The sequence below is a fragment of the Meles meles genome, chromosome 7 (assembly GCF_922984935.1).
Source record: "Meles meles chromosome 7, mMelMel3.1 paternal haplotype, whole genome shotgun sequence".
Classification (NCBI taxonomy): Eukaryota; Metazoa; Chordata; class Mammalia; order Carnivora; family Mustelidae; genus Meles; species Meles meles.
In genome coordinates this window covers 59,458,280-59,480,553 of record NC_060072.1, presented here as the reverse complement: position 1 = coordinate 59,480,553, position 22,274 = coordinate 59,458,280, and the positions used below count along the sequence as shown (strand labels likewise).

The window sequence follows — 22,274 nt, the reverse complement described above, 5'->3', positions numbered from 1 at the left end:
ACAGAGAAGGAAACTAAGGCTTATAATACAACTTGAAGGGATTTTTTAAATCTTTTTTTTTTTTTACTAACAATTCAGAATACTGGAATAAAATCCTGCTGTTTCTTCCCCTTAAGGCTATGGGATTATTGGCAAATAACTTCTCTCTATCACAGTTTTTTGTTGTTTTTGTTTTTTACTCTATAAAATGGGAAAATAAAAGAAATAGTTACAGTAAGAACTAAGTGAGTTAACACAGAGAAAGCACTTAAACTACTGCCAGTCACATGTTAATTATCCAGCGTTAACTCTTTAAATATTTGGAATGTTGTATGTAATTTCCTAAAGTGATCATGTTTCTAACAAGATTTTATTTATCTATTTTAGAGAGAGCAGGAGCTGGGGGAAGAGCAGAAGGAGAGAGAGAGAGAATCTTAAACCAACTCCGCGCTGAGCCCCGAGCCTGTTGCAGAGCTCCATCCCATCACCCAGAGATCATGACTTGAGCTGAAATCAAGAGCTTAATACTTGGAGTTCCTGGGTGGCTCAGTGGGTTAAGCCTCTGCCTTCAGCTCGGGTCATGATCTCAGAGTCCTGGGATCGAGCCCCACATTGAGCTCCCCAACAGGCTCTCTGCCCAGTAGGGAGCCTGCTTCCCTCTCTCTCTCTGCCTGCTTCTCTGCCTACTTGTGATCTCTCTCTGTGTCAAATAAATAAAATTAAAAAAAAAAAAAAGAGCCCAAAGCTTAACTGACTGAGCCACCCAGGCGCCCCGCAAAGTGATTATGTTTTAATGTTCAATTATGTTACTGCAGTTATTTCTTGTATCTATAATAAGTTTAATCACTTTTACAAGGTTATTGAAGATTACAAAATACCCATGTGGACATAAAGTGTTTCCATACCATGCCCTGCATAGTTGGATAGGCAATATAGATTATAAGCACAGATGTATATTATTATCTTGTTATTTACATACCTGCTAATATTTACAACTAGCTTTAACCTTTCCATGTTAACATTATTATCTAGAGACATCAAATATCTCAAAGCTGACACTACAAAAGGATAACTTCCTGTTCTCTGTTTACCCTGCTAGAAATTTCATTCATATTCCCTTCTACTTCCATTAGAATCTATCTCCCTAGGTTTTCTTCTCTATCAAAACCAGTTTTCAAATCTTTCTGTTCACAATAAACTTGCCGATTATTAAGCTACTGTCTTTTAGACCAAAACCCATCCCTCTCTACTCTGTAATGCTAGGGCTCAGTTGTGGCGAAAACTATCTACAGGGATGTGTTACAAGATCCCCAGTGAGTGCCCAAAAGCACAGATAGTACTGAACCCTATATGTACTATGTTGTTAGACATAAGTAACTATGATAAAGTTTCATTTATAAATTAGGCACAGTAAGAGACTAACAACAATGATAATAAAATAAAGCAATTATAAAAATATACTGTAATAAACGTTATATTATGTGGTCTCTCACTGTCTCAAAATATCTTATTGAACTGTACTCATCCTTCCTTTTTGTGATGATGTCAGGTAATAAAACACCTACATTATGAGATGAAGTGAGGCAAATGACGTAGGCATTGTGACATAACTGTAGGCTACCACTGACCTTCTGATGATAAGAAGAATATCTACTCCCAAACCAAGGCTGACCACAGGTAACTGAAACCACAGAAAACAAAACCGAAACCCGAGACAATGGGGGACTAGTACTATAGTTCTCTTAGCTCTGTTAGAGATGACCAATAGAGGGCAGTAGAGAGAAAGAGCATGGAGACGGGCTTTTTATACGCCAGTTGTTCCCATCTTGGCAACAATAGCCTAGTGGTAGCAGTGGTCCCCTTTCCAGCTCTCTTCCTCACTCCCAGATACCTAGAAGCACCAGCTGGGAATCATCTTTCCTCCAAGCTCTGAGTCCTAAATACAGGGGGCCACTCCTCTGATTTCCCGAAGTGCTAGAAGCTGCTGAATAGCTCCCCTTTCTGAGAAGCCTGAATTCTAACCTTGCAAAGGCCTCTTCCTTAAGCTTCTGGGTTTAAATAACTCCAATCTCTTTCCTTTGTTCCAGGGCCCAGAGTGGTGGCTACTTCCTGTAATTACTGTCTCTGTGTTACCTAATGTTCACATTTGGCTTTTTCATTTTTCCAGCATTTGTTTAAGTAATGCTTTATTTTAAATTCCTTCTGCGGAAATACCTAATGTGGTTTCTGATTTCCTCTCAGGATCCCAGCTGATTCAAAAATGCTAAAAAATAACTGTTTGAAATGTTGTATTCTTTTCTTTTTAAGATTTTATTTATTTATTTATTTGAGAGAGAGAGAGAGCAGGAGCAGGGAGGAGAGGCAGAGGGAGAAGGAGAAGCAGACTCTCTAATGAGCAGAGAGCCCCAAACAGGGCTCAGTCCCAGGACCCTGAGATCATGACCTGAGCCAAGGGTTGATATTTAACCCCTGAGCCCCCCAGGGACCCCTGAAAATGCTAGAAATATATCAAGAAAAAAAGAATGAGGGAGGGGGCGCCTGGGTGGCTCAGTGGTTTAAGCCGCTGCCTTCGGCTCAGGTCATGATCTCAGGGTCCTGGGATCGAGTTCCGCATCGGGTTCTCTGTTCAGCAGGGAGCCTGCTTCCCTCTCACTCTCTCTGCCTGCCTCTCTGCCTACTTGTGATCTCTCTCTGTCAAATAAATAAATAAATAATCTTTAAAAAAAAAAAAAAGAATGAGGGAGAATTTTGAGCACCTTCCATGAAATAGAGAAGACTTTTGTAACGTTAGAAAGAGACGTTTTTCCTGTCCCATCCCGCCCCAAAATAATTATACTCTACCGAGGCAGCCAGTTCTGCCCACAAGCAGAAGGAATTTTCTTTTACTTGGGAGACGGTCAGCCTTTTTGGTCTAGTCAGGCCTTCAATTGACTGGATGAGTCCCACCCATATTAAGGAGGAAAATCTGCTTTACTCATTCTACCAACTTAAATGTTAATCTTATCCAAAAACACCTTCATAGAAATATTCAGAATAATGCTTGACTACGTATCTGTGCCAGTTAAGTCGACCCACCAAATTAACTATTGGATTTGCTAACAAACTAACTGACCAACTGAGATTTTGTCCACAGTCAACTCAAATAGCTGGAACTGAGGAAGAGAACTTTGGGGTCAGTTAGCACCCTCTATCCTGCCCTTGCCTTGTGAACTCTGCTGCCTCTCTCCTGTTTGGGGGTTCTGCCCCAGTCAGCCAGGGTTTCCTGTATCTCTATCAGCTGCTGGGAAGGTTCCTCAGTGCTTGGACCTCTACAGATCATGAGTGGTAAAAGTCAGTAGCAAAGCACTGAGAAAACATATAAGGAACCAAGAAATATCTCAGAGTAGACTGAATAAGGAGGTAGAAGGTTCCAAGGTAAACTCTAAAAATAGATTTTATTTCTTTTAAATGGATGATGAATTTTAAAAGTGTATGAGCATTTCCTAAGAGCTATACTTGTTCAGTTATGGAACTTCTGGGAAAAAATTAGGCCAGGAATCAGCAATATGGACTTCCTCTTCATTAAGAGTTTTTTAATGACTCTTCCCTTTGTTATCTAACTATGCCAGTAGCAAGCAAAACACAGGGTTTAGTAGTACACTAAATTTTAAATTATTCAGAGACTGATTATATATCTTGTGATTTACTATATCTCTTTTCATATCTCACACTCCCCACATCCATTAGCATCTCCAATAAGAGTACAGCTTTGAAAAGTGAAATTTATAAAATGGGATCTTTTCAATGTGCCAGAGACGTAAAGGCTACCATGCCTATTCCTTAGCTTGGTGGGTTAGCCAATGGTCTTAAGAAAGGAAGGCAAAGCACCAAGGCATGGGAATGAGTGCATGGAAGAGACTAAAATTAGGCCATTTCTTACATGCAAACTGACTTGCTTACACCTCTGAAGTTTGTCAAGAGAAGAATATTACAGTAGTAATAAAAAGTAAGATTGGAGTATCATGTAAGGATTTTAATTTTCTGTCTTATTCCTATTCCTTCTTTTATGGAAAGCTGGAAATTAGATTTAACAGATTGGTTCTGTTCCTGGAAGAGACAGATAATGCTTCCTAATCCAGGGTCCCAGGACTGGTGTGTGTGTGTGTGTGTGTGTGTGTGTGTGTGTGTGTGGTGTGTGTGTGTGTTTGCATAGTTGTCTTTCACCTTTGAAAATGCTAATGTTGGGGTTCCTGGGTGGCTTAGTCAGTAATCATCCAATTCTTGATTTCAGTTCAGGTCATGATCTCAGGGTCATGGGATCAAGCCCCGAGTCAGGCTCTATGCTTAGCATGGAGTTTGCTTAAGATTCTCTCTCCCTCTCCTCTGCCCCTCCTTCCCGCTCACTCACTCTCTCTCTCTCTCAAAAACATAAAATAAAATTTTAAAAATCAAAACAAAGAAAATGCTAATGTCAACAGCATTATTTTTCTTGCTTATGATTATAGCTGAAAAACCTGCCACATTGACACATATAAAATGTCCTTCAAAGCAATGATGTCGGGGTGCCTGGGTGGCTCAGTGGGTTAGAGCCTCTTCCTTCGGCTCAGGTCATGATCCCAGGGTCCTGGGATCGAGCCCTGCATCGGGCTCTCTGCTCAGTGGGGAGCCTGCTTCCACCTCTCTCTCTACCTGCCTCTCTGCCTACTTGTGGTCTCTGTCTGTCAAATAAATAAATAAAATCTTTAAAAAAAAAAGTCTTAAAAAAAAAAAAGCAATGATGTCCCTTGGCTCAACCACTGTCACTGACTAAGGCTGATCTCTCTTGATGTATTTTCAACCAGAGTCCCTTGCAACACCCACAGCTCAGTAGCAGGTCTTTTTTTTTTTTTTAAGATTTTATTTTTATTTATTTGACAGAGAGAAAGAGATCACAGGTAGGCAAAGAGACAGACAGAGAGAGGGCGAAGCAGGCTCCCCACTGAAAAGAGAGCCCGATGCGGGGCTTGATCCCAGGACCCTGAGATCATGGCCTGAGCCAAAGGCAGAGGCTTAACCCACTGAGCTGCCCAGGCGCCCCTCAGCAGCAGGTCTTTAAAGGAAACTTCCGAGGATTGATGGAGAAATCTGAAATACAACTTCTCAATTTATCCTGGCCATACCCCTTATGCTTCAGATGTGTTTAAGGAGAAGAACACTGGAGAAGGAACAAAGAAGAAAGCAGGAAGTCCACACTGAAGGCATCTGACTCTCCTCCTAAGAAGAGTTGGAAATTAACACTGTATTAGAATCTGGGTGCCTTCCTTCTGAGATACACATATTTGGAAACATAATGCTGATTAAAACTGGCTCATAATTACCCATCTCCTCTGAGCAAAATGTCAAACAGTTCCTTCGTGATTTTACCGATGGTTTATCCAGACTCATTTCTCCCTGTATTTGCCCAGTACCACCCTCCTAATCTCAAAACACTGAATCCTACCGCAGAGTGGTACTAGAACACCTGCCATTACCTTTTCATCTTGTCATACCCTTACACACACTCATAGCTCTGCCCGGAAAACCCTTCTACTCTACATCCTTGCTAGCAAAGCCCTTCAAACTCAGCTCCAGTGTTCTCTCCCGCAGGAAGCTTTCTGCCCCCCAGCTTGTTCTGAGAAATCTGCAGTAGCCAGAGGGTATGATGGCCCACAGTGATCTTACCTCCTGACCCTCATACTCCTGTGTGCTCCTTCTGACTGAATAAAGTTGTCCTGTGTAACATGGAGGGCATGGCTAAATGTGTGACTTTTGAGGCTAAGTCATTATAAAAATAATCAATCCCACTTTGCTCTCTTTTATCACTTACTCTGGTGGAAGCCCATTTTTACATCTTGAAATCATTCAACCGGCCCTCAGAAAGCTCAGTGTGGTGAAGCCCTGTGCCAACAGCTGTGTCAGCTGCTCATCATGCGAGTGAGCGATCTTCAAAGCCTGTCCTGCAGCCCTAGGTGCCCCTTCCAATGTCTGACCCCGGCTGACACCTTGACCATAACCTTGGAGATCCCAAGCCGGAATCAATCCACTAAGCTACTCCTAAATTCCTGACGTATAGATGCTATGTAAGACAATAAATATTTATTGTTTTTTCGTGTTTTGGACAAATTAGTTATGCAGCAATAGAAACAGGGTCTCTGTCCTACACTTCTCCACGGTACCCTGTGTTGCTGCCCAACAAAGCCTACTCCCCATTGTCTATTTACCTGTCTGTCTCTTCCCGTATCCTGAGGACATCTTGAGAGCTGAGACAACACAGCAATTCATCTTCATCTCAGATGGAGTTCCAGTATCACTAGCAGGGCGATGAAGAGGGGATTTGTGGTTGAGGGGCCAGAGATGATTAACGGGCCCAACCAACTAGAAAGCAGCCTTCTTCTCATGTGTCCACCTATAGGAACGCTTTGTTCACTCTCACAAAGGCATTCTGTGGACGTGGTTGTTTGTTAGGGTCATGAAAACCTGGTTTGAAGTACTTATTTAGTATTCAAGGGTCATTATTAGTCTGGTTTGCTTTTGGCAACCGTTGTGTTCCCATGGCTGCTTCTCAGAAACAATTCGTACTACTGTAATCTTGGAGTGATTTGCACTGGCCATGCCTTCAAGCTGAACTTGGTAGCTTCCTGGCACTCCTTTATGTCTCACACCAGACTACGTTCCCCTGCGAGGCCATCGATGCCCTATCCCAGTGGCTTCCTTCCCCACGATGCAGCAGCCCATATCCTCAGAGCATTATGTCAGTCGAACACCTACACACCTTGTTATTAAAAATGTGGGCCCTGCAATTGATGTTACGTCCATCAATTAAGTGTGACAGATGAAAGATGAAACTTTTCTTAACACTGGATCTGATGGGACACAGGACTTCTGTCATTTTGAGGCTGACTGGCTCTTGTAAGCAGCTTGGCTTATAATATCTGTCAGAGAAGGGTAATGTTTTGTGACATCGAATCACAATAGCATCTCTACTAATAAGGATATAATAGTAATAGATAATTGCCTAGAGTTACCCAGCATGAAACTACGACTTACCTTCTCCTTCTCTTTGTATTATTTCTCTATAAAATGAAATGATAGCATTGTTATAAACACCTAGCAGTCTCTGTTTATCCTGCTGCTCTGAAGAAATACGCTAATTATATGTTGAAGGAAAAGTTCTGTTTCTAATGTATGAAGGGCAGAATCCATGACTGTTAGTTCAGTCAACATTTATTAAGTCTGGTGAAGCTACAAAGAATGAAGAAGATATTATAACCTTGCCCTAAAGTAACATACAATCTAATATTTCCTGTCATGATTTTCTGCTGGATTCTGTATACCACACTTTTTTTTTTTTTTACATTATTTCTCCTTTTTTCTATGATACTTTGATATTAAATGAAAGCAGAACACTGGAGAGCTGCACCGTATGACTATCTGGATTTTGTTGAGCATTAATATCAACAGCCATCTCCTTTATCTCAAGATGTATACCCTCATTTACGAAAGAAACTTGGAAACGGTAAACAGTTGGGAAGTAAATTTAAATCTAGTTCTATTAAAATGTCTTCGGTAAGCAATTCTTTATCTGCTCGGAAGGTGTCACACAAAACAAAAATCTATAGAGGCTTTGAATGTTTTGCCATATTTCTTGGAGAAGTACGGAAAAACTAAAATTTGCAAGCAAATAAGATGGAGTGGGCCTAATAACCATTACTTTTAAGAAAAGAAACAGACAGCTTCTATAAATCAAATTTACTCACCAGTGATGTCTTTCTACAGAATTTTGAAAATAACTTGGTTAGTACTAATCCAAAGATTGTAGGAATGATGCCACTGGTAAAGGAAAGGTGTCAGAGGTATAATGATGATAATAAAAATGACAATGTGAACATTCCCGGAACTCTTTTGGTGAGCCAGGCACTGTTCTAAGCCCTTAGGTAGTGTATTTAATCAGAGTTCCCCAGAGAAACAGAACCAACATGATGACTGATAAATAGGTAGGTAGGAAGGTAGAGATTTATTCTAGGAATTAGCTCACATGGTTAATGAGACTCAGAAATTGCACGCCAGCTGTCTACAAGCTGGAGACCCAAAAAAGCTGGTGGTCGAGTTCAATCCTAGTTTGGAGGCATCATTTTAAGTCACTCACACTTCTTCTGCACTCTTGAGGCATGCAATTAAATTAAAACTTTGTGGCTGGTAACAGGAAATGTTTTTGAATTCCAAGGAAGAGTATGGGGCAGTGGTCCTCAGGGCAGCTGGCTGAACTACTGTGATGGAACCGGCCAGTCGATCACTTCCAGTAACAAATCTCACTGGCTTTTCATGTCACTGACTGGTGGCTTCAGCATTGTGTAGAAACGCTGTGGGATGTGAACTTTATGGAACACAGCAAAACTAAGGGACCCATTAATTCAGGCTACAATGAAGACCTGGGATTCTGCCACAGGCTGGTCTTAAGTAAGCTGCCCCATTTTGAATGGCAGAGGTTTTCCTTTCAAATCTTTATCATTTGGAGTTATTTTGTACTTTCCGGTGTAGCTATAATTTCGGCACCATTCTCTATCCCTTGAAACAATCTCCCCTCCATTTCTAAGCTTCTGTGTGGCCGAGTTGACGACTATTCTAATTCCAGTCAGTTTCTTAATTCTTATTCTTGCTCTGAAATCTGACATTATCCACTCTGTTTTAAGAATTTAGATAACTTCCTGGTTTGTTCTATAAAAGGGAAAACAGCTTCTTTTTTTTTTCCCCTTTGCTAGATGGGTGCCTTTATCCCACCACCTCCCTGAATTAACTTAGCATTCACTTTGTACTGCTTTCTCACTGTCCAAAAAAAAAAAGAAAAAGAAGCTATTTTTTTTAGTCATTTCCCTCTGTACTGTCACTTCACATTCACAGTTGCTAAGTGTTCCAGGAGCCCACCAGAGGGACTTTCTCATGGTGTGATTTGCAAACTTTGAAATCACACCCACCAGCAGAAGTACCATATGCTCTGGAGTTATACAGTAAACTGACAGGAGCATCTCATTTGTCATTTGAAATTCAGAAAATGTCAGCAATTTTCATACCCAGCAATTGCCTAAATGCCTCTCTGGTTAGCAAAGGGTAACATTTACTATAAATGTACATAAAAATATGAAATTTTATATTGTGATTCTAGAGGAATAATAATAGCAAAGCCAGTATGAAAGACCCACACAAGTCAGTGAGCAAAGGGACAGACAGATCAAATTTCTGCACTCATTCTGTATCATCTGTGTGATCTCTAGGTGAATGGCTTTATCTATAAAGTTTATGGCATTTGTACATTTCACATTCTATGACACTGGTGATTCAAATGTGCCTTTTTATGATAAAATATAGTACCAAAGCACGTCTTTTAGTCCATCGAAGGCAAATTTAACACAAGACATGAGATATTCCCTTTGTGATTAAGTGGAATTTTCATCTAGCTGCCCAAAGCCAAGAGAGAAAACTACTTGGCAATTCTTCCTCATTAAAAGATGTTAATTACTGCTAAATACTCTATACTTTCTATGTTATAAAGGTTCATCTAAATCAATGTTATTACAATATTAAAGAAATTAATAATGATTTCAAATCTAGTAAGGGTGGTCAAATTAGACATTAGTGAGTACACATTAGTTCATATTTTTAAATGACTTGCAATGAAATTTCTGAACTGGTATCATACAAAGACTGGGATGTCCATAGTCTTGCACATTAAGCATATCTTTAATGCATTAACCACAGACATGGTGGTGTGTCTTCCTCATACCTAAATAATGATGACATGATACATTCAGAGTCAGAGATCATGGGAAGGTGAAGAATGGAACCTAAGACTCTAGGTGTTTTTCATTTTGAACTCATCTCTGACCAGAATAACCTCCTCGAAATAAAAGGATATTGGACTGAGTTCTCTGTATCTGTAGAGTAGTAGATTCTGAGTGGTAGGGACAGAAAAACTAACTGTTACTGAACTCCAGAAGTTTTCTTATTTGATACAATAGTCTTCTGATGTCCTATAAATACCTTTTTTTTGCAAATGAGAATCTGGGGGCTTAGAAGTGGAAATTTCCAAGTTTCTTCAATTAATAAGTGGCAGCCATGAAGTCCAGCCTCTCTGAGCTCAGTTCACAGGTTTGCCCACTAAATCATGCTCCCCGTTATGTAAAGGAAATCTGAAAACCTCATTTTGTTTTTTGAGCCAATATTTTCCCTTCCTTTACCATCTGTCCACAGTCTTGTTACGTTTGAGTTTTAACTCAAGAGGTGACTTGGAAAGGGAAGAACTCCAGCCTTGATAGAAAGAGTAGCCTAAAAAAGTCATTTCATATATTTGAGCCCTGATTTCCTCACCTACAAAGTGAGTAACAACTCCAAGTCATTCTTGGGATTGTGGTGACGATAAAATAAGGTAATGTATTGGGAAAGAATGTATTTAGAAAATACAAAGTACAATAGGAGGTAAGGTACTTTGGCTAAGTGCTACATGGGAGAAAGAGTAGAGAGGGTTCACCAGTTTGGGACTCTTCATAGCCCACACAGTGATCATTATTTTTAGATTTCTAAAATCCACAAATGGTTATAGGAAGTTGCATAGCTGAGTTTTTAGAGTACGAATAGTTAGAAATATGAGCTCTAGGATTAGACAGATAAGCCAGAGTTCCAATCAAGGCTCTTCCTGTTTCTGTTTGTTTGAACTGAATTATATTACTTTTTTTTTAAGATTTTATTTATCTGATAGAGAGAGAGAGTGCACGAGGCAGAGGGAAGGACAGAAGAAGAGAGAATCTCAAGCAGATTGTCTGCAGTGTGTGGAACCCGATCTCACGACCCTGAGATCATGACCTGACCCAGAGGCTTAACTGATGAAATCAAAGTTGGAGGCTTAACTGACGGAGCCATCCAAGTGCCCCTTAAGAATGAATATTACTTCTCCCACCATCACTATCTCATCTGAAAATTATTTTAAAAAATTAGGTACTATCTCATAGCCAGGGCCAACTTCATGAACATGCAACCAGAGAACTAACACAGAAGGGCCCCACACTTGGCGGAAAGTTCTGCTGTCACTAACTTGAAATTCTTCATCGTTTCATCACAGAGTTCGTGTGTTGTCAGTGAAGCGCAGTGTGACAGTGGCGCCTGCGCGGGGGGAGGCGATGTGCACAGTATGCGCCTCGGTGAGTTCCTTGTTCACTCCACAAGAAGATAATATTCAGGATGCCCATGAGCACAGGATTCCAGGGGACCCATCGTGTACAAGGGCGCAGTCAGATTCAAAGCAAGAATCAGGTACACGCAATAGGTCTCTAACTGAGTAAATGGGGGCATGGACGGACGGACTGAGAGGTATTCCTTCCCTTCGCAACCAGAACCTGTCAGAAAGAAAGAAAATAGATGTTCTAGTTGCAAGGAAAAAAAATGTAATTATGTATGGTGATGGGTTTTGACTTATTGTGGTGATCATTTCACAATATATTCAAACACTGAATCATTATGTTGCCCATCTGAAACTACTGGAATGTTATAGGTCGGCTCTCTCTCCATTAAAGGAAAGAAGGCGGGTTTGCAAAGAGCAGGAACAACCAAGGAACCCACCACACCCTTTCTTACTGCATGTCACTTCCTGCATTAGGCAACCACTTACGCTGAAAATTATGAGGGTAAAGGAAAGGGAAATATAGGGTAGCCCCAGTTCTTCTTGCAGCCCTTCCTTACTCAGCAATCAACCAAATGTAAAGAGTATTGGTAGAATGTGCACTTCTCAAGAAGTGAAATAGAACCCTTGAGCGAGTTTCTCACAGCATTCCACTACGCCGACAGGAACAAAAACGACAAAATAAAAAGCACAAAAGACACAAGCAACCTGAGTCGTGTAATTTTAGTGGTTTGGCAGGTAAGTTAAATATTATGTTTCTGCTTAAAATCAGCACACATAAATATGAAGATAAAAGATAAATTTCACACTAGTAATCAGTAAAAAAAATTGAACCACAAATAAGGAGCAAAGGGAAAAACACTGTGACCAAGTCAAGAGAGAGACCACGGAAGAAAGGGAAAAAGCTTTATATTTTAGTACCTTTTTGAATAAAGGAATCCCCCCCAATTTTGTTTTGCACTCAGTCACACAAATTGTGTAGCCAATCTTTGTGAAATCATTTGGCAGAATATCTCAGCCATATTCAATACCCAGCAGAGATTGGCTACTAAAGTTGTGATCTTTCCTGAAGTTTTAGGCTGTTAATAGTGTAAAGAGGATGCTGTGGAGGGCCCAGATTAATGCTTGGTGATACATGGTAACTAGACTTCTTGTGAGGATTATTTCTTAACATATAAAAATGCTGAATCTCTATGATGTACACCTGAAACTAACAAGATACTGTAACAAATACACTTCAACAAAAAAATATTAACAGGGGTGCCTGGGTGGCTCAGTGGATTAAAGCCTCTGCCTTCAGCTCGGGTCGTGGTCTCGGGGTCCTGGGATCAAGCCCCAAGTCGGGCTTTCTGCTCAGCGGGGAGCCTGCTTCCCCCTACCCCTTCTCTCTGCCGGCCCCTCTGCCTACTTGTGATCTCTGTCAAATAAATAAATAAAATCTTTAAAAAAAATAACAACAGGGGCGCCTGGGTGGCTCAGTGGATTAAGCCGCTGCCTTCGGTTCAGGTCATGATCTCAGGGTCCTGGGATCGAGCCCCGCATTGGGCTCTCTGCTCTGCGGGGAGCCTGCTTCCTCCTCTCTCTCTGCCTGCCTCTCTGCCTGCTTGTGATCTCTCTCTGTCAAATAAATAAATAAAATCTTTAAAAAAAATAACAACAATAAAAAAATAAAGTCTGGAGGCACACTGCTGCTGTATAGGTTAAAATTCACATTCTTCAACTTTGTAGCTGTGTGATCCTGGTCAAGTCATGCAACTGGTCTGGGTATCAGAACATGACAGTGCAGACATCACAAGGTTGTTGTAGGGAATCGGTGGGTCAATGAATAATGCCAAGAGAACATGTAAATGTTCATGAAACTTTTGCAACTATTTTGTTGTTGTTGGGATACAAAGGAGGGAGAAATTAACTCATTCTTGCCAAAATTCAGGAAAGCTTTACAGAGAAGATATTTGAGATTTCCCTTATGAACTGCCCATTTCTAAGTAAAGTGAGTAGAAAAAAAAGGCCAGCCATGTAGACAGCTTGGAAGGGTCTACCCCATTTAACGACTTTGGTGGCCAAGCCACATTACTCAGAGCCATCTCCACACTCTCAAACAACTTCTGTAGAGCTATTTAGGCTAGCATGCTATTCTCTTTACATGTTGATTTATACTCCTAGAAAGACCACAATAAGAAAAAATAAAACTTTAAAACACATAGTTGTCAGAAACAATCCAAGAGCCCCTCACTGGAAGACTGCGTAAGAGAATCTCTTAGCAGAATCAAATTGCTCCTAATGTACAGGCGAACCCGGGAATCAATCAGCAGCAGCTCCTGTCTGTTCACTTTATATAGTTGCCCAGTTTGACAAGAAATCCAGAGAAGGGCTGAGGAGTGTTGTCAGCATAAAGATGGGGGAGAAGTGATGTACTAGGCTAATAAAAGGACTCACAAAGGTCCCTGAAGTCATAAATCCTTCTTGCGGCTTTTAAAATCTGTTTCCTTTGTAGGATTTCGATGATGGAGCTTTGACAGAGTGCCTTTTCTATCCTCTCCCCTGCATGTCGGGAACCGAACTATGTGCGTGGACAGAAGACAAAATGCAATATAACTTCCCGCCTTAACTACTCTGCTTCTCTTCCATGAGGAGATGTGGCAGTCTCGCTTATGGAGACAAGAACAGAGAGGCGCTGGCCTCCCCTCCCCCGCAGACCCCTTCCTGGGTTCCCCTGCCCTCCTCTCCGCATAAACTCCTGACTACTTCCTTCCCACGCGTGCTTACAGACAGATTCTCTTAGGCACAATCTATATCCTGACACGAATCCGTAGTGCCTTCAATAAGTAGGTGGGTTTCTTTTTAGTTTTAAGTCAGACTCGTCAGGTAAATCTGGCATGGGAAATATCGCCAAGTACGCACTGGGTTTTGACTTACCCCATCCTATGAGCAGTATCTACGGATTCCACAAACTGGTCATCTTGGAGCAGGAGCCATGACCGCAGTGTTGGAGGAGGCCCTTGAAGGGCACAGGATGTCCGGCTGCCCTGAGCACTGTCCCTGGGCAATCGGGCAATCAGAGGCTCCCCAGACCCTTCTCTATCTTTGGAATGTACGCTCCGCCCACCATTCTCAGGGCCCTGGAGATTTCAAGGATACAACATTGGCTGTAAAGTGTAGCCGAGTCCACACGGGCCATCTACCTGACCGAGCCTCATTAAGACCGCTATGTAAAGTTTTGCAAGCCCCCTCCTTTTTTTTTTTTTTTTTTGAATTTGTTTATTTGACAGAGATCACAAGTAGGCAGAGCAGCAGGCAGAGAGGAGGAAGCAGGCTCCCTGCTGAGCAGAGCAGCAGAGAGCTGGATGCGGGACTCTATCCCAAGAGACTGGGATCATGAACTGAGCGCGAAGGCAGAGGCTTTAACCCAGTGAGCCCCTTGCGCCCCTCCTTGCAAGCCTCTTGTGTAAGTTTCCTTGCTTATCAAAGCTGCTACCCGCTGGGAGGCCTGGGGCGGGGGGGACTCCCTCAGTTAAGTGGTCAACTCTTGATTTCAGCTCAGGTGGTGATCTCTGGGTGATGAGATCAATCGAGCCCCTCTTTGGTCTCTGTGCTGGGCCTGGTGCCTCCTTGAAATTCTTTCTCTCCTTCTCCTTCAGCCCCTTCCTCCCACCACCCCCACAAACAGAAACTGTCCCCTACCAATTGGGAATGGTTTCCCTCTTTCTTTGGTCTCTCCTTGCCCTCTGGGTCTGGGGCCAGTTTCATATTTCTCTTTGAGAACTCCCGGAGTTGCCAACAAATAGAGCATCCCTGTTTCTGTATTTGAGATAATCTGCTTTCCTGCAATTTGAAAATACTTCCTGTGTTTATATTAATTCAGGTAAAATGCAATTAGGAAAATAAACTGGTAAATGCCACTATAAACTGTACTATCCAAAAGAAAATACTAATGTACTTTTATTGTTGGTGTTTCCATTTACCTATCTGTTGCTTTTGCTTGTACAGTGTAAATAGTTTCAAGTTGCTGGAAATATATAGGAACATAAATGCCCTCCCCACAATAAAGATATTTAAAACAAACAATAATAAATACAATATAATAAAATAATAAAAAAAATTTAAAAATTCTACCTTTAAAAAATAAATCTGAATTAGTTTTCCCTTCAACCAACAACAGCAAGCAGTACATTTATTGTAATCCTGCTGTCAGCACCCTGAATGTGAGGGCATGTTTCACTATGTTTCATTTTCCTGTATCAAGAGACGGGTCTCATCAGTGCAGGTCCCAGAGAGAAGGCATGGAGCAGAGCCACAGCTCAACCCAATATGGTGGGAGCCAGACACGAACTCGAGCTTCCCCTGAAAGCAGCATTCCTTCTTCTAGTGGGAGAGTCAATGTAGCATTCAGATTTATAGCATAAATCCCGTCCCACCACTTCATAGCCATTTTGCAACTTTTATTTTCCTGATGCATCTTGAACCTACATGGCATCCACTATATGTCTGTCATTGGTACCAAATGACTGTGGGCCATTTTACCAGGTTAGTTTTGCTCTTAGAGGATGAGAATTACTGCCACTAGATCTCTGTCTACTGCTCCTGGGAATGACGGGGGCATTGGATGTGTGTTCCTATATACCTTGGGGTTGGGCAAGAAAATTGTTCCTGGTGTGAGGCTGGACCAAGAGAGTTTTTACATGGAACTACTACTTGTAGCAACTCAGGCAGAAAAAAAAAAAAAAAAAGAATCCAGATCGTGGTCAAGAAGAGAAGTGAGGGTTGCAGTTAAAATTGTGGAGCTAACTGTCATGTCTGAATGTCAAGATGCTTAACAGGAGACCCAAGATAAGGAGCCTAAGACTTAAGACAATAAAGTGTGAAAGAATATTTGAGGGGTGCTTTTTTTTACAGGGCCACAGAATCCCAAAGACATTCAAAAGAATGTTCCTAAGGCTCTGAAGACAATTCCAAAATAGCAATTCCAAAAATGTTTTCATCAGTGACAAAGTGACATTGAAGAAAGTGTATAAACATCCCTAGATGCCTACTTTGGAGAAAAAAGCGCCTATTTGGGTGTGTGGATTCTGGCATATTTGTTAAACATCACACATATTACTTTAGAGTGACTCTTTAAATATGCAATATGTTCAGATGTTGGAAAAACCAACCCGGAACACTGGTGTGTTTTATTTCTTTATTGCTAGAGGTCCAATCCTTTTCTTTGTTGTTTTTTTCAAAACAGTCTTCTTATTTGAAAATATTTATGTGCGTACGAGAGGATAGGAGATTTTTGTACATTGTTCTTTGAAACTTTTTTTTCCTACATTACTGCATTCTCACACATCTTTTTCCATGGGGCAGAATGACTCTGGTTTTCTTTATAACCATCAGCTCACAAATCCACAGGGACTCTCCATGGCACGGCTTATGATAACTTTCCAGTTCTCAAAGATTTGGGGGGAAAACTATATTAACTTTATATCAGCAGATGAAGCAACTTGACTTTATTTGAAATCTTTTTTTTTTTTAAGATTTTTATTTATTTATTTGACAGAGAGAGAGATCTCAAGTAGGCAGAGAGGCTGGCAGAGAGAAAGGGGGAAGCAGGGGAGCAGAAAGCCCAATTTGGGGCTTGATCCCAGGACTCTGAGATCATGACCTGAGCCGAAGGCAGAGACTTAACCCACTGAGAAACCCAGATACCCCTATTCGAAACCTTTATCAGCCTGACCCCATAAGGAGACATAATAACTTGGTTTATGGGGTGTCAGTAGATCTGGCGATAGAGCTGACGACTGTGATTCAAGTTACAGCCTAAATTTCACCAGTTCGCTTGGAGATTTGGGCTAAGTCTCTTTGCCTTCTGAAATTTCAGTTTCTTTTCCCAGTGCTTCCCACCCACTTCATAAAGATGCTGTGAATATTAACTTCAAAGGGCTTTGAGCACTCCTGAAGAAAGGGACGCCTCCAAATACAAGGTATTAAGTAATCTGAAAGGCTCCACTTCATGATTATCATATAGATAATCAGGAGGCTTTTACCAAGAGAACAGTTACTTTGTGCTAAAACTGGCTAGATAACAATAGTAATAATAAAAATGCACAGAAAATGCAGAAACTAACACATGTTCTAGAGGTGGATACATGGTAACCACTTCATTCAGCTGGGGTATGAATAAAGGTTAATCAATAAGCAAACTGTAGGAGGTATTTTATACTGCGGTGTGATTGATCTTTGATTATTGTCATTTCCATTTGACTGAGAACACAAAATTAGCACAGAGGACAAAAATCTGGCAAAATGCTCAACATTGTCATTCAACAGAGAAACGCAAACAAAACCACAAAGAGATAGGTACACAATCAGTCAGATGAATAAAAGTAAAAAGATTGGTGTTACCAAAGATTGGTGAAGATTTAAAGCAATCAGAACACAAATAAATTGCTGGGGTGGGGGGTGTTCAGTGGTGGAACTCCTTTGGAAATGGGTATGGGAGTTTCTTAAAAAGTTAAACATAACTTGTACAATAACCCCACAATTCCACTTCTAGGTATCTACCCAATAAAAGTGAAAACAGATGTGTACTACAATGTATAAGAAAGTTCATAGCAAGTTTATTCATAGAAATTTAATCTGGAAATAACCCAGATGTCCATCCATAGGTGAAAATACTGTGGTATAGTCATAGAATTGGATAAAATAACCCAGATGTCCATCCATAGGTGAAAATACTGTGGTATAGTCATAGAATTGGATACCACTTCTCAGTAAAAAGGAGAAAAGTCCTGATATAGCACCAATATGGATATATCTCACAGACATTATCTTGCATGAAAGAAACCAGATGGCAGGCATATCAACAGCTTGGCAATGACTCTTCTGCTATTATATCCACAAAGACTGGTTCTCATTTCCATAGCACGATTATTGTCACACAAACGCACGCATTCACACACACGCGTGCAGACACAATTTCTGGCTCGCAAGAATGTAAAATCATTACATTAAGTCCATAAAAATAATTATAAATTTAGGGGCACCTGGGTAGCACAACTGGTTAAGAGACCGACTTTTGGTTTAGGTTCAGGTGGTGATCTCAGGGTTGTGAGATGAGCCCTGTATTGGGTTCCATGCTCATGGCGTCTGTTTGAGATTCTCTCTCCCTCTCCCTCTGCCCACCCCCAGCCAACCCTGCTAGCTTGTGCTCTTTCTCTCTCAAAAATAAATTAATTAATGCAAAAAATAATTTTAAATTTTTGAATGCTTTCTGTATGTGGTAGGTGTTTATATTCATTGTATCATTTAATGGGTATGGTTCTATTATTATCCCCAATTTATGGACAAGAAAACTAAGGTCTGGTGAGGGCAACTGCTATCACATGGCTAAAAATGAAGAGTTGAGACTTGCACTCCCACCCATCTGAGTCCAAATCCTGTAGAAGAAACCAGTGACCTCAGCTGTTAAGTGCTAGGCTTTGCTTTGACAAAATATGAAACCTAATTCATCAGCACTTACTAACCTAGGGTGATTTATCACACTGTAATAAAGAAGAAATGAATCATGGAGCATGGATTATTTACTATATGTCTACATTTATCAGGACCTTGTTGTCAAGAAGGAAGAGAAAACCTTATCCAACCTGGAAGCAAGAACACAGGTCACTTGCAAGGAAGGGTCCACTGCATAGAGGCGGGCACAGGACAGTTTCCTGCCGTAGTCACACATAGGGACTGGATTCAGGTCATGGACTTCCAGTTTCCAGGATTCATGCGCTTACTTCTGTTCCTGACTTCTGCCTGCCCCAGAATCCCCAAGTTAAACATTTCTCTTATTCCTCACACCATACCGCCAAGTCACATCATCTTTGCTCCCACATCACACACAAGGACTCAGATCTCACTTCTTCCGGGAATGAAGGCAAGATGTGAGTATTTAAATAGTCTCAACTCACTCCTCCCACAACACATACACATGCCTATTCATGTACACACGTGTGTACATGTGCGTACACGTATGTTGAGGAGGACTTAATATCAGTCATTCTCCCATGTACTCTGATGCTGACCAACGGGCTTCCTGAGTCCCTTCCCTGATACCAAGTCCGGGGGTCTGGTGGCCAAAAGGTGATCACTGGCATCCCCCATACTACAGCCTGGGATATATCAGCTCTCAGGAATAGGTTGCCACTTGGATCACACCTGTTCCATTCTGCTCTTCCTGGTCCCCCTTCTTGGGGGGACTAACACCTTGCCTCTTAGCCTCATAAAGGGGCCCAAGCCCTGCTCTACCACAGAGACACCCCTAGTTAGCCACACCTTCTGCTCCCTGACCATAAACCTCACAAACCAGATTCTTTCCCAGGGATCTTTATGCATGGTAGGATACTCTCTTTGATTGAGGGTACTCAATCAAAATGTTCTTATAAGCTTTAAAAATGGATTCTTCTGGGGGGACTGGCTGGCTCAGTCAGCAGAGCATGTGACTCTTGATCTCAGGGTTGTGGGTTGGAGCCCCATATTGGGTGTAGAGATTATATAAAAATAAAATCTTAAAGAATAATAAAATATTTAAAAAGCAAAAAAAAAAAAAAAAAATCAACCGGGGGCAGGGGGGACAACTACCCTGATTTATGGTGTTTATTGACTTCTGTGGTAAAGACACTTCCACCAGGACCAAACTCAGGCTACCAACACAACAGTCACTTATTGGAAGCTGGAACAGATGGGCAGCGGTGCTGGGTATGAATATTTCTACTGTGCGGACACCAAGGGATAAAGAACCTCCAAAGCATCCATGATGGTAAAATGCAAGGGAATTGGGAAGTGATATATTTGAGTGTTTATTACCTTTATTTGTCATATAATTTATTTTATTCATAAAGTCATATAATTTAACTTTTTGCAATGGCTCTGCTTAACGAGATTCCTAAAAACTTAACAGTTAACTCTCACAAGTAACGGTGGCTAGCTCCAGCCCACTGCTGCTGGAGGACAGGGCTCACCCTGTTATTCATGACTGTAGGCCAACTTTCAGGCACATGTAGGCATCGAGTAACTCTATTATAGTCAATGAGTGAAAACAATGAATAAATACCGTACTTCTGACCCGGGCAATAAAAAGAAGAAGTTGTATGAACAAGCACTCCACATGAATAAATACTGTAATATAACATTTGTTGGTTCCATAAATATTCAGTGAGCACCTACCAGGGGCCAAGCACTGTTCTAGGAGCTAAGATAGAAGAGGAACTGGACGGACATGTGGCTGTCCTCAAGAAGCATAAATCTAGGGGGACAGTAAGAAATATTTTAGCGGGTTTCCCATTTCCCCTTCCACTACGATCCCTCCCCACCCCCAATCAGAAGCAGCACTTCGCTCAGGGGGTAGCTCTCTTCTCTTTCCGTCTTTGTGGGTGCCTTCTTTCTCCCCCACAGCCCCGCCCCACCCTATCTAACTCCACCGGAATAATCTAGGACCTCTCCGCTCTTCGCTGTGTTTTTACTTTTCTCTTTACAAACTTTCCGAGACCTACTTCTTTTATTACCACAGCTCTCTTTGGGAAAAGAAACTCCTAATATTCTTTATGTTAGGCATCTATGTATCGATTACTTCTCATTATAGCTCAGATGATGTAATATTACTATCCTCATTCTTAGATGAGAAAACTGAGCTATTTGGTTTTTTCTTTCAAATCATAAAGGTAGGACCTAAAGCTGGATCTAAGTGCCAAGTTCACGTTCTTTTCTTTACAGATTTCCTCTTAGCTCTCCAAAGAGCGTTACTTGACTTATGCTTGTTTAGGTGTTCCTACCATCTTAGCTTAGCTTAGCTTTGAGATTATAAGCTTTAAAAATATAAAAGAGTATTGTTCCTGTATACTTAGAGTTATCAGAGTTTAATAAATTTGGTTGACAAATTTTATTTAAGTCTGTTTGATTTTATAAAAGTAATACATGATTGGGGTACCTGGCTGGCTCAGTCAGTACAGCATGTGATTCTTGGTCTCCGGGTTGTGAGTTCAAGTCCCATATTGGATGTAGACATTGCTTAAAAACAAAATCTTAAAAAGAATAAATGATCAATATTTTAAAATACAACTTATACAACTGCAAGGAAGAAAACAAATCATCTATGCTTCTACTACCCTGGGACATTCAATTATTACTATTTATTTCCACGTTTTTCTCTCTATGTATAACCTTTGTAAATATAATTGACATAATACTTTATATATACTTTGATTTTCTTACACTATTAATAGTACCAAACTAGTAACAGTACAAATATATGGATACTACATTTTATTATATGCATACGATTAAATACAGCTATGAAAATTAATATATTATTTTTGCATGCAACATGGATAAAATGCAAAACTATAAATTTGAATGATGAAAACCATACACAGTTATATGTATATAGTTTGAATGTATTTAAAGTTTAGCAAAACTAAGATATACTATTAGAAGATAGTGGTTGCATTTGGGGAAGAGGTGTTGGTAGTGACCTAATGGAGGCATGAAAGGAGCCTTTGGAAAATATCCTCTCATGTTTTTAAATTTGGTTTTTTGTAGCAGACATCATTTTCCCATACCATTTAACACTCTTCCACAATGATGAGAGCCCTTGTATTTAATCATTTTCTTGTTATTGTTCCTTAAGATTTCTTATTATAAATAAGGCTTGAGGAACACATTTTAAGATTTAAAAAAAATTTTTTTTATTTATTCATTTGAGAGAGAGGGAGCATGAGAGCAGGGGAAGGAGCAGAGGGTAAGGAAGAGTCCCAAACAGACTTCCCACTGAGCACGGAGCCCAACACAGGGATTGATACTAGGACCCCAGGATCACAACCTGAGCCAAAATCAAGAGCCAGACACTCAACCGACTGAGCCACCCAGGTGCCCCCCAAAATATTCTTACTAATGTATCTGTATATATCCTTACTTCCTTAAATAAATCCCTGTATATTAATTTCAACTTTTTGTGGCTGCGTGTGTTATCAAATTGGCTTCCTACAAAATTGTGCCAACTTACCTTTCTACTAGCCGTAGATGGAGTGCCCACCTACCCAGACAGCTGGCACATTTGGTATTATTACACCCACTGTTAACATTACTAGGCTGATCAATAGAAAGTGGTAAG

At 40.8% G+C, this 22,274-nt stretch overlaps 1 long non-coding RNA gene across 1 annotated transcript; it reads right to left on the bottom strand.

The window, feature by feature from the left end:
* Nucleotides 1-8,449: 8,449 nt before the first annotated feature.
* On the bottom strand, nt 8,450-21,920 carry LOC123946558. Its single transcript, XR_006819628.1, has 2 exons — nt 21,093-21,920; nt 8,450-11,360 (listed from the first exon to the last, which is right to left on the bottom strand). It is a non-coding gene; the product is annotated as an uncharacterized LOC123946558 (long non-coding RNA).
* Nucleotides 21,921-22,274: the final 354 nt, after the last annotated feature.